General features: G+C 38.8%; 1 long non-coding RNA gene across 4 annotated transcripts in view; it reads right to left on the bottom strand.

Moving 5' to 3' along the window:
- The window catches only part of LOC101886923 (uncharacterized), a 76,717-nt gene that overhangs the window by 22,242 nt on the left and 40,581 nt on the right, over positions 1 to 13,894 (bottom strand). For 3 of the 4 annotated variants that reach the window (XR_012384108.1, XR_222547.6, XR_012384107.1), the window contains exon 2: positions 12,474 to 12,597. This is a non-coding gene — a long non-coding RNA (uncharacterized lncRNA). Of the gene's footprint in view, positions 1 to 5,072; positions 5,143 to 12,473; positions 12,598 to 13,894 lie in introns of all 4 variants that reach the window. The other variant, XR_012384109.1, reaches the window with a different exon arrangement.

Genomic DNA, 13,894 nt, shown 5'->3' with positions numbered 1-13,894 from the left:
TGTAAACTGTAAAATCATGTGTCTTCTCAGAGTTTGTGTCTCATTTTGTAAGCTGACTGACAACACTGGTTCGCTCCCCTCCTTCTCCCCTGCTCTGCTGACCTCGCCCACTCCTGCCTCTGATGGCGGAGCTCCACGCCCATTATGATGCATTTTTTGAAAAAAATTCGGAGGTAGACTTGAACCAAAAGTGGGGGGTGTTATGACCCTTTAAGCCTCAGTCACACTACAAGTGACTCGCAGCAGGAAAAAAACAAGTGACCATCCATTTCAGAGAGCCAGCAACTTCTGGTGACCTCCATCTACACGAACGCCAGCAACTGTTGGTGCCCAAGTGGGCACATTGAGCGACACAACAAAGTTTAGAATCCTTAAATTTCTGCAAATAAAGAGCAACAGCCAATACAAGCACCAGTAGGGCTCACATGGTCCTCTCTCAGCTCACTCAGAGGACAGTTGTATTCGAGCTGTATATACCAACACAGACCTGTGTTTGCAGCAGGTCGCTGCCAGTCTTAACGAAGCATTATTAACACGTTTTTAATGCGATATTTCAGTCATAAAGTTAATTCACATTTTTGGATGGAAACATAGCTAATGACAATTTTATTTTAATTAACTAACCTCAACAAAGATGAATTAATACTGTTATAAATGTATTGTTCACTGTTTGTTCATGTTAGTAAATACATTAACATGAACTAATACAACCTCATTGTAAAAGCATTACCTGTATATTCTCTTTCAAGCACATTCAAAACTTTCATGTGAATGGAAATGCAATTCAGTTTTCAACGTTTAATTCAAATCTCCATTGGGCATCGAAAAAACACTACAGAAGCAAGTCATTTCATAGTGGCCTTTCTAAGGCTCTCCTGATAATACAGCATGCCTTCAGATAAATCTGATTTTACATTCCACAAGGAAAGCCAGTGAAAGAAGAACAGAAATAGTGAACACAGTTTAAGCATCATAACATCTCACGTGTGGCCTCAGCGCTGCTCCCAGAACAGACACACTGTCGATTTTTCTCTCTCTCTCTCTCAAACATGCACACACACGCGCACATACACTCTCTTGCACAGACCGGTCTCTGCGGATGCCCCAAAGTAAACGGTTTGGTCTCAGTCTCTAACACGCACAGACAGCCTTAAAATTGTTTAGTGCTGCTCATGGAAGGAGTTGATGCGTGTACTGATCTGCAGAGAAAAGCACATATACTGTCCTCGCTTCACCTACACATCAGGATGCAGAGCAGGATTCACCCGAATAATCACTACATGCTCACTGTTGTGTGCTGCTAGGGGTGTAGATTTGTGACATTAAAGCTATATAATATTAATAATAATGATAATGATAATAATATTAGTACATTACAATACATTACACTGTCACAGTTTTCACAATTCCTTAACATAAGCATTTTGTTTGGACCCTACTCTAGTGCGTCAAGAATGTAACAAAATCACTCAACTAATAAAGTATTTTTCATGAACCTTTGGAATCTATTTATTTATAACCCAAAACCGTGAAGCCAATACCTCTGAAGCCAATACTACTTGTAGCGATGCTACTGCCCAACACTGCACACAATACATCACATACTGGTATGATGCATGAGTATGCTCCATGCAGGTGAGTGGGCTTGACAACCACCTGTAGGCCTCACTCCTGTCTTATGCACCAGACATTTTGCTACAAACTCTCATATGCTTTACACGTTTGATTCTATGTTTGTTTATTTAACTGCTATTTTCATTTATAGCACTTCATTTTTGCATCTCTATTCTCTATTTCCACCTTTAATACTCATCGGCCTCTAGAGATTGTGCAGCACCATTGATCCAAGACCTGTGAAGAGATGATGCCAACCATAGAGCACTTCTAGAGGCCTCAATGATCCTGGACCAGGCTGTATCCTGAGCAGATGATGTGGTGGTCATGGAGGAGCAGAGAGCATGACCCGTCGGTGACCTACTCACACCTGCAGCATCTCCAGGATGGACGTCCAGCATTCTCCAGTCTCCAGCGCCTAGACTGAAGCTCTGTACAGGACGTTTGGTCAGAGGAGATATGGTCTTGACCACCTGAGCATGGTTTCTCTTAAGGTTTTTAATCCTTCACTTTCGTCAATTGGTGAAGTTTGTTCTTCACTGCTGTCACCAACCCTTGATTTCTTCCATTTAGACTCATTTTAAAGAATAACCTTATTGCTGTATTTTACCTTAATGAAAAAAAAGCATCTCAAAAAATGACAGCCAGATAAGTGAAGTGATAATTATCAAAAACACATAAACAAAAACATAAAACCATAGCATAACATTATGCCATATTTTAATGACAGCTAAGCTTCAACATTACACCAATGGTGAAACTTAACTGTCATTAAAATGTGTCATAAAGAGCGATAAAATTGCTTAATGAATTCCTAATGGTAATCAACAGTGGTAATTAAATTCATGCGACAATCCTACACTCCTGAACAAACACCACCGAATCAACACCATATTTAAGATGTAAAAACACAGGCTAATGTGGGTTTTGATGATGTGTTTTATTAACTTTGACTGCTTTCCGAAGCCCTGGGACAGATGTTTCATGTTTGAAGTAATTCACAGCACACAAACAGACACGGCTCTTGCATAATGCAGTCCAGTAATCTCACGCGTTTGCCTTGTTGTTGTTTGCAGTGAACGCTCCCCTGCGCGACACCTCGACGTACCAGGGGAATTCACAAGCATCCATCTTTTCAGGGAACAGATTAATGCTGAAACCGCAGTATCAGGGCCCCGTCTCGTCAGAGCATCCACACCACTGCCCTCCCCAAAAAAACTCCAGGCCGGTCTAGAGAGCAGAGCGTATAAAAGATGCAGCGCAGAGCTCGTGTTGAATTGTCAGATTGTCAGGCGCTGGAGCTCGGCTGTCTCTGTCGTTTTCGCTAATGCAGCTTCACTCTGACAGCGGCAGGACTGTTCCTCGGCTCACGGCCAACTCCACACGCAGGTAGCACAGAGCAAAACATCCATTTTTCATTGGGATGTTTTCCCAGAGAGCCAGAAGACTCTTTAAAAAAAAAAAAAAAAACGAAAGAAGGAAGAAGGAAAAAAATGTGCGCCTACTGGGAAATCGAGCATTCTGTGTGCGGCCGGAGAGGACAGAATAAAATTTGAATACAAATTGATTTCGTCTCGGACGTGCATCAGTTCTGAGGACAAATAAAAGTGCGACACCGAGTCCAACCTCAGAGCAATTTTCATGCACTCAGACTAGATTTCCTCATATTTAAAACATAGGTTAAGGTTGCTAAGCTGTTAGCCTGCGACCTCGACACCGAGATGCACTTATGATGAAGGCAAAAAGTCAGCACTCTCCAACAACTGAAAACTTGTGATACATTGCAGCGTTCCAACGGTTGCCTTTGAGATACTGTTTTAGGTAAAGCTTTGCTAACCCGATAAGAGACTGCTATCGCACTGCTCTCCATGAAGGATGAAAACTACACACACCAGAACTTGTGGTTCTACAAACCAAACCACAAGATCACACATATCCAACCCTCCATCCAGCCCTCAAACAACAAGTATTTGTTTGAGCCCAAACTACAAAACTAAATGTAAAAAAATAGTATTAGTTTTGCTTTAGTTGCACACTAGTTTAGTCATGTATAAATATCATTATAACCTTATTGTATAAATATTATTGTAACTATAAGCCTACATCATGCTAGGAATCAAAAACACAATGTCATGATATTTCATACGCTTGTCTTCTGACTGAGTGCATTGTACATTCGAGTCCAGTATAAATCTGAGTATCCCATTGCTGGCTTTGCTAAAGCTTTTAAAAACTAGACTGTAAGATAAACAGCAAATATTAATATAAAAAGTGATGACCAAAAAAAAAAAAAACAACAACGGCCAACTAGTGAGTAAACCTCATCCCCTGGATAGCACCCGCTTCACATGCCAGAATCGCTGATACGTGCTAGGGCTGGACTGGGACAAAAAAAATCAGCCCTGGCATTTTGAGATAGAGCGGCCCACCACATTCAATCAAAATGCTACCTATCTGTGCACGCCCTTGAATATGTTTACCAACTCCCATTCTATAAAAGCACGTACTGTAAGTCATATATAGGAAATAATGAGAGTTGACAAATTAAAATCTTTAAAAATACATTTATTATTATAATAAAATTTTAACCCACCCTGGAAGTCCATCTTGTGTGTGCCTGTGTGATTTGAGAGAGCCTATATTAAATAATGAACATAGCAAAAACTGCCTGCTGACGCACACAGGTAATGTTGATTACCAAAATAAAGATAAATAATAAAGGCAATGTGTCAGAGACCCTTACAAAATGTTTAACTCAACAATGAAACATCAAACAGCTTAAAGACTGTACATAAGCCATCATATGAACTTAAAGGATTAAAAAATGCAACAAATATTTGTTTGAGCCTGAACAACAAAACTAAATGTAAAAAAAATAGTATTAGTTTTGCTTAAGTTGAACACTAGTTTGGTCATGTATAATTATCATTATAACCATATTGTATAAATATTATTGTCACTATAAGCCTCCATCATGATGACGATCAAAAACACAATGTCATGATATCTCATGCGATTGTCCTCTGACCGAGTGCATCTTAAAATACATGAATGACACTCTTCATAGAGCTTGAGACTCATACAGTTCTTTATGCTCTATATCATTTGTAAAATAAAGACTAGCAGGTTAAGGAAACAACATAGGAGGAAGTTGCCACGGGTCTTGGTGCAGATGAAAAGTAAAAAAAATATATATATTTATTTAGACAGATATGTAACTAAATCGTATAGATTGAAATATTTTGAACTGTGCAACAGTTGGGTCAGCCCAATGCCAATAAAGAACCAATGGGCTGAATTATGTCACATGGGCCGGTCTGTCCGAAAAAGAAACCTCTTACTTTCAGAGCATCACAGCTGACAGCATTGTCAATTAATTAGGCAGAAAAAACAACAGTCTGCTAAGTGTTTTATGAGCTGATCAGATCATAAGAAGATAAGAGAAAAAAAACACGTACCTCCTGGGGCGTATTTGCCTCTCTTCAGAAATGTATATAGGGGTACGTAATCAGAATAAGCCAGGGTTTCCTGAATTAGTGAATTCATGAATGTGGTTAAGAATCATTGCTTTAAGCACAAAATAAAAAATTGTCAAAATAACAAAACAATGCTAAAGTTTCAGACATTTTTACATTCACTTTGGAACTACACAAAACCAATGTTTGAACTTCTCAAAAGCACAAAGAAAGCAATTTTCTGGTGAAAAAAATAACTATTTTCATTTCTTACGCACATCAGTTCTGAGGACAGATAAAAGTGTGACACAGAGTCTGGTCTCAGAGCAATTTTCATGCACTCAGACTAGATTTCCTCATATTTAAAACATAGCTTAAAGTTGCTACAAGCTGTTAGCCTGCAACCTTGACACTGAGATGCACTTATGGTGAATGTCAGAAGTCGCCGCTCTCGAACAAGCGCTCCTGGGAACATGCGATACATTGCAGCTTTCCGACGGCTGCCTTTGAGATACTGTTTTAGGTAAAGCTTTGGCTGTGTTAGAGCAAACCCGATAAGAGATCGCTATCGTGCCGCTCTCTGTGAATGATGAATAGTACACACACCATCAGAACCTCAGATGCTCGCGGTTCTCCAAGTCTTGTGCACACAAGCCGAAGCCCAAACCACACACATCAAACTCAATGTCAAACACACCAGTCCAGTATTAAGCTGTTTATCTCACTCAATAGAGCTTTGGAGAACTAGACTATAACATGAACTGGTAACTTTACCCATGTAAGTTATGTTAAGTTATGTATTGCATCTAAATTTGCATAAACCATTGTTTTACCCATTCGGGTCTCTTTTGACCCACTTTCATAAAGGGTTTAATCAAAGTTGTGTGTTTGTGAATACAACCAGCTACTAATTATTAAAAGCTATTGATTCTGTTTTTTATAATCACACTTAATAAAAACGCTCTGCAGAAACACTTTTATTGACATTCTCTCTTTTGTGTGTGTCATCAGAGGGGGAAAAGCCCTTTAGTGCAGGCCTGTAGAGAGCCTGTGGAAAGGATTGGTCCTTTTTTCACAAAAAGTGGAACTTGTCCAGTTAAACCCCTTATTATCTGTTTAATAATGAGGTTTAAATACTGCATTTTAGTGACATTATAAGCACAATTTTTGACTGAATTAGCTGTTAAACACTCTTTTACCTAAAGATTTACAACAAAGAAATATAGAAAAAAATGCTTAATTTTAAAATACTAATTTATTACATAATTTATCAATCAACATTACTTTTAAATCTGCTAAAGTCTGTGGCCGATTGTCATTTATTATGCAAATAACAAACTGGCCAGCACCTTTATCTTTCCTCAGTCACAATTTGGCCATTTAAATGATAGAAAAAAAAGCCAACATAATAATAATAACAATAATAATAATAATAATAATAATAATAATAATAATAATAATAATAATAATAATCTAGAGCTTTAGATTTTTTTTCAGCGTTGCTTGTAAAAAAGTACATTTAACCATTAATGGATAACAACAGAAAAATTTGTGTCCAAATTAATTTAATATGGGCCACTTTTGTTGCTTCGCCCCTTTTTATTTGTCATTTTTTATTTTAAGAAAAATGATTTACAATAAAAGTTACTTCTGAAATAATTTCTTGATTTAAAAAGTGCATTAATAAGTAATAAGCTAATGGCAAATAAGTAGCGAAAAATTACTTTATTTACGTCAGACTGCATGTTTTTTTAGACAGCTAGATGTTGGACCAATGAACAATAATTGTTTGCATTGGTCAAAACTGATTTAGTCATCACACCGAAGCTATGGCCAATAGAGGACTCTGCTTGGTCTTAAAGCCTTTTTTTCTATGGGTTATTTTCACTATTTATGATGCCATAGCATTCAAAATTCCGTCTTTCGGATGAGACGTTAAACCGAGGTCCCGACTCTCTGTGGTCGTTAAAAATCCCAGGATGTCCTTCGAAAAGAGTAGGGGTTTAACCCCGGCATCCTGGCCAAATTTGCCCACTGGCCTCTGTCCATCATGGCCTCCTAAACATCCCCATATTCAATTGGCTATAAGACAAATGAGTTCATGTTTGGGACAAATTCTGGACCTTTGTCAGTGTGGTGAGGGTCTTTCAAACCCCCAAAACCCTCTCCCTTATCAGCATGAGACATTAGTATTGTTTTTGAATTTGCCACTATGCAGGCACATAGACATTTGTAGCTCCGCCCTCTTTTAAAAAGAGCACAATTTCATTTGAATTTAAAGTGACAATCACCAAAATGGCACAATTAGGATCAAAACCTGTGTTACTTATAAAACTTTATTTGTGCTGTATTTTGAGCTTAATCTTCACATACACACTCTAGGCTTATTTTACATATTGTATAATAGGTCTCCTTTAAAAGTACATATCCTCTTAGATTTACACATTTCCACTGTATGCACCAATAGAACCAATTTAAACCAATTAACAAGTTTTTAGGCAAGCACTTTTACAGTCTTAAATGATTCAAATTCCCATGATTTTTACAGTGTATTTAACGACCCCACTTCTCGCAATCTGCAGCTTTTTTCTCTCTCTCTCTCGCTCTCATTTAACTTGCATCCTCCTCATTTGTGTGTCTCTCTCTGGGGAACACGGCCTCATCCAGCAGAAGCACAAACTGTGTCTTCCACTTTTGAGAAATGTAACCTGCGCAGACTCTGCTTTCGCAATAGTCTCGGAGAATCGAGACAGCCTTTGTCTGCTCTCTGGGCTCGTGTTTCTTTTGTTCAGGAAAGTTCTTCCCATTCACATTGGGCTTGTGAGTGATCGTACCGCGAGACGCCCTCGGTTTGCAACAGAGCCGAACACTTCCCTGAAATGACAGCGAGGACTGATTAGCGACTGCTGTGTGATGTTTCTACTTGCTTCACTTTTTTTTCTTCCCCAACGTTTTATTTTTCCTTTCCATTATTCCAAGCTTAACAATCTTTTCATAAGAAAAAAAGCCTATATCTGAGTGCATAAGTTGCAGAGAAATGAAAACGGAGCCTATGATCAAATCTCACCATTATCCTCCACTGACAGGGCGAAACCCGGCTCACAAAATGAATAGTGTGGGGTTGCTAGGCAACGTGCAGATTCTGACGATAACCACGTACTGTAACATGAAGAGAGAAGCTGAAGTCTGGTCACATGACTGTGACCGCGCACAAAATCATAAAGAGCTGCTATCGACTTCTAAATGATGTTGACGGGGGCTACATGGCAGATTTTAAACAATCATGTTTGCCTGCAGTTTATTGTTTGGCGGATGCTGGATACCGATTGGCCACTTAAAGCAGCTGGAAATTACATGGAGCAGAAAACACAAAGGGAACACTGTGTGGGAGAGTTCAGTTCATGGTTTGTTAGATCACTGTCAGCTGCTTTCCCATTTTTTGGCCTTAATAGACGGTACGTTGAAGAATTTGACTGCACTCTAAACAAATATCTGTTGATTAACCGTTTTTATATTTTGTGATTTACAAGTGTTGCCATTTTACGTATGGATAAACTGTAAAAAGTTTTGCTTTAATAGTGACAAATTGGCTTTACTTAAATAAGTGAGTAAGCCCAGAGTAACTTAGAACTGTTGATTTAACTTAATATTTATAATTATGCACATAGTTCATTTGCTTAAAGATTTTAAGACATTTAAAATCATTTTAAAAAATCATTTTTGACTAAAGTCAGTTAATTGCAACAGGTTTACTGACTTGTTTTAAGTAAAGTCAACTAATAAGTGCATGAATTGCATTATGAGACCTTGATTTCTGCTCCGTTGACTTTTTATGTTAGAAATTCAAGTCATTTAGGTCTTTAAAACATACTGTATGAATTTATAACATGGTTGCACTCATATGCCACTTTATTAGAGACACCGGTTCAACTTCACTTAAATGCAAATTTCTAATCAGTCAATAACATGGCAGACATGGTCAAGATGATCTGCTGCAGTTCAAACCGAACATCAGAATTAGGAAGAAAAGTGATTGAAGTGACTTTGAACGTGGCATGGTTGTTGGTGTCAGACAGGCTGGTCTGAGTATTTCAGAAACTGCTCATGTACTGGGATTTTCACGCACAATCATCTCTAGGGTTTACAGAGAATGGTCAAAAAAGAGAAAATATCCAGTGAGTCGCAGTTCTGTGGGTGCAAATGCCCTGTTGATGCCAGGTCAGAGGAGAATGGCCAGACTGGTTCTAGCTGATAGAAAGACAACAGTAACTCAAATAATCACTCGTTACAACCGAGGTATGCAGAAGAGCATTTTTGAACGCACAACACGTCCAACATTAAGGCGGATGGCCCACAGCAGCAGAAGACCACACAGGGTGTCACTCCTGTCAGTTAAGAACAGGAATCTAAGGCTACAATTCACACAGGCTTACCAAAATTAGAGAATAGAAAATTGGAGAAACTATGACTGGTCTGATGAGTCTCAATTTCTGCTGTAACATTGGTAGGGTCAAAACTTGGCGTCAACATCATGAAAGCATGAATCCATCCTGCCTTGTATCAATGGTTCAGGCTGCTGCTGGTGGTGTAATGGTGTAAGAGATATTTTCATGTCACACTTAGGGCCCAATACTACCAATTGAGCATTGTATCAAGACCACAGCTTATCTGAGTATTGTTGCTGACCATGTATGTCTCTTTATGACCATAGTGTACCAATCTTCTGATGGCAACTTCCAGCAGGATAACGGGCCATGTCATAAAGCATGAATTCTTTATGGCAAGTTCTTAAGGAAAGAGGGGATCAACTCAGTACTAGTAAGGTGTACCTAATAAAGTGGCCAGTGAGTGTACAATTAAGTTGGTAAAATAACAAAGCATAATTGCAGCATAAAAAAAACTGACCTAAAAATGTTATTAAAGTCACCATTTCAAACTTTTTAACCAAAAGTTGTAGTTAGAAGGATAAACGACTGAAAATGCAATTCAAAAGCATAAATAAATGGAAAAAAATAACAATAAAAATACAAAAAAAACTTAGTGATATTTCTTACAGTGTGGAAGGAAAAGTTCAAACTTCTGGCACAAAGTCTTAAAAGTTTCAATGGATTTGGCAACACTTAAACCAGTCTGGTCATTCTTCGTTCTCCAGGGCATTTTCTCCTTTTCAGAGAATTCACTGTAAACCCAAGAGATGTTTGTTTGAGAAATCCCTGCAGATCAGCAGTTTCTGCAATACTCGGATCTGCCTTTCTGGCATCAACAACCATGCCACGTCCAAAGCCATGTAAATGACCTTTCTTCTCCATTCTGATGCTCAGTTTTATTTTCAGCAGGTTTTGACCACATCTACATGCCTGAATACACTAAGCTTAACTCAAAGCTAATTTCCTGAATGGGAGTAAATAGTCACTGGCATGTACTTGGCAAATCTACTATTCAGGTTAACAGAGAGCAAAAAAAAAATAAAAAAAAAATAGAATACTTAATGACATACAGTTGAAGTCAAAAATATTACCCCCTAGCTTTTTTTCAGTAGTTTACAGAACAAACCATCATTATATAATAACTTGCCTGATTACCCTAACCTGCTTAATTACTCTAACCTGCATAGTTTACCTAATTACCTTAGTTTAGCGTTTAAATGTCACTTTAAGCTGTATAGAAGTGCCTTAAAAAAGTATAGCGTAAAATATTATTAAAGAAAAAATAAATCAGTTATTAGAAATGAGTTATTAAAACTATTATGTTTAGAAATGTGTTTTAAAAAAATCTTTTCTCTGTTAAACAGAAATTGGGGGAAAAATAACAGGGGGCTTATAATTCTGACTTCAACTGTATACACATAAGAATAAGTTGAATTGAAGGAAAAAGATAGGCCTAAATCCACTTTTTTTTTTTTTTTTGGCCTTACAGAGAAGGATTTGACTGCACTCTAAAAATACCTTTAAAATAATCGTTTCAGTATATCACAATGTTGTGATAACACTTTACAACAAGGTTGTATACGTTAATGCTAATCAATGCTTTGTCTAATATAAACAAACAATGAACAATACATTTATAACAGTATCTATTTATGTTTGTTAATGCTAACTTGCAGTGCATTAACAAACATGAATTTGGATGTTAATAATTTATTTGTAAATGTTAAATTATGATTTATAAATTGGGGCTATCCTGAGCGATAGGCGTTTAGGGGAGTAATCGAGACCTACCTGAACTCGGACTTCCCTCTCGCCCTGCAACGGGGGGAGCCACGGGCTCGAGGATCTGACAAGTTCAGGGCTCTCTCCCGGGACAGCATGCCAAACAAGCTTTATAATCAATCATCAGCTAAGGCCGAACTCTTGAAGTGAAGTTTATTTATAAACTAATTTCGAGAGGAGCACGCGCTTATGATTGATAGCACCTGGTCCACATTAGCTAATGCTGATTCACCAATCAGACGACTCCTTAACCACTATAAATAACCAGAGTATCTTACCTCAACCATCTTCGTCTTAAAGAATCCCCCCTTCCACCCCTACTCCTCCCATTTCCTTGTCAGGGCAGCACAGAGGCCTAGTGGTTAGCACCACGGTCGCACAGCAAGATTGCCACCGGCTCGGACTCTACCTGGCCTGGTCTGCGTTTCTGTGCAGAGTTTGCATGTTCTCCTCGTGTTTGCGTGGGTTTTCACCGGGCTCTCCGGTTTCCTCCCACAGACCAAAAACATGTAACATAAGTAAATTGACAAATCTAAATTGACAGCATAGACACTTTATAGAATTTTATTCTACTTCCAACATTATCAAGCAGGGGAGAACTCGATACCTGAACTCGGACTTCCCTCTCGCCCTGCATCGGGGGGAGCCCCGGGCTCGAGGATCTCACGAGTTCAGGGCTCTCTCCCGGGACAGCATGCCAAACAAGCTTTATAATCAATCATCAGCTAAGGGCGAACTCTTGAATGTTGTCATAAATAAATAATTAAAAAAATGATGATGACGCCATGTGATCCGTCATCATGATGCCGCAACTTTAAGCCCGGCAGCCCGGTTTGACGGCTCCGTTTTCAACTCCGCCCCGTCTGTGCTCGGCTAATCTCGCTGATCACCGGCTGCAGCCATGGTTTAAGTCAACCGCACCTACTCTGTCATTGTAAATTTGTTTCGGGACAGGTAAAAGTGTTTTGCGTCTTGTTAATTTTTTTCTAAAATGTAAATTTGTTTCATCTTTGGTAAAATAGTTTTCCCTATGTTATTGTGTCTTATCATAGGTAAAATTGTTTTCCAAAATGTACTATTGTCTTGAGCATTGTAAAAGTGTTTCACACTTTGTAATGTTGTTTTGCTCTTCCCGGCCACTTTAAACAACACCACTGAGAAAAGTAAACAATCACTTAACAATCAACAGGTCTACCTTTAAATCTTCATCAATTATCCTGTAGGCCAGCCTGTACACACGCCGGTGACCTGCTCACACCTGCAGCTTCTCCACGATGGACTTCCAGCGTTCTCCAGTCTCCGGCGCCTAGACTGCAGCTCTGCACAAGGAAAAATGGTCGTGTCAATCTGAACCTGATTTTTCTCTAGGTTTTTTCCTTCACTTTTGTCAAATAGTGAAGTTTGTTCCTCGCCACTGAATTGCTTAGTGGACTTGTGGAGCTGCGCATCGATGGTGTCAGAAACCTAGGAACCTAAGTTTAGTAATTGTTACAAAATATTTTTGTGAATATTTCTCTTTATTTCCTTTTGTAGACCACATTCTAGGTAATATCTCTGATGCACACCTCACCTGCATATTCAAGAAAGAAAATAAATGCTCATCACCAAGAATCTGTTCTCCATTTTTGATTTTCTAACCGAAATCAGATCCATATTTGGCCACCTCAGCCAGCTAAAATCTTGAATGTAGTGGGACTTCACACTACAGATGGATTTCCTGTTCAGTGTTTGGACTGTCAGCAAAATTAAACCACACTGAACTGAACTTTAACTCTGAAAACTGGACTAACACAGTTTCAGTTTACTAAAACTTCTGACTTAAGCTGCTTTGACACAATGTACATTGTAAAAGCGCTATAAAAATAAAGATAAACTTGGAGAGAACGAATGGTGTTTTTACTCCTGCAGCTAGACTCTATAAGATGGGAGCTTTGGTCACACAGATGACAATACAGCAGCACATGTTGGAGCATTTTGTGGAACAAGTGCATTGAGAACTATTAAACCAGCTGCATTTAAACAATGCAGGATCTGCTGCTGACATTAAAGCCGGAAAAGCAGAACAAGCCTGAAAATGACTCTAAGAGGCCTAACCCACGATTAGCAAATTTGCATCGATTTGTTGATCCAGGAACACGTCCCACTTAGCGAAATCACAGTAAGTGTGTTGAGCGTATCTGCTAACCACTAGGCGTAACCGAGTAAACATGAAAATACAGCCTGTTGCCTGTTGGAGCACATCTCTGAGAGTCGCCACGCGTGCATGAATCATTTTGCAAATCCAGGCTCTGATTCATGTTTTCATTCATGCGTCTAGGGTTTTGGCGGCTACAAAATAGATTTATCATACACTATTCATCCACTACCAGCTTGGGCACAGCTCGCTGAGTTTCAACAGTGCAAAACTGTGCCATTAGGAAGTTGCTTTCAGAAGCTAGTATCTTCCTAGTAGGGGATCCAGCTGTAAGTATCAATAAGCATCACAAACCCACAAGCTCAAGTCAATGAGCTGCTGCGACTCTCACAGCGCTGAGGAAACCAGTCAGCAGTAAACTGTAAATACACTGATGCAATGGGGTATGGAAGACATGCTATGTTGCTTCAGATTTTTTTGAA

This window comes from Danio rerio, chromosome 8 (assembly GCF_049306965.1).
Source record: "Danio rerio strain Tuebingen ecotype United States chromosome 8, GRCz12tu, whole genome shotgun sequence".
Classification (NCBI taxonomy): Eukaryota; Metazoa; Chordata; class Actinopteri; order Cypriniformes; family Danionidae; genus Danio; species Danio rerio.
Note: the sequence above shows the minus strand (reverse complement) of the source record. Positions and strands in the feature narration are given on the sequence as shown.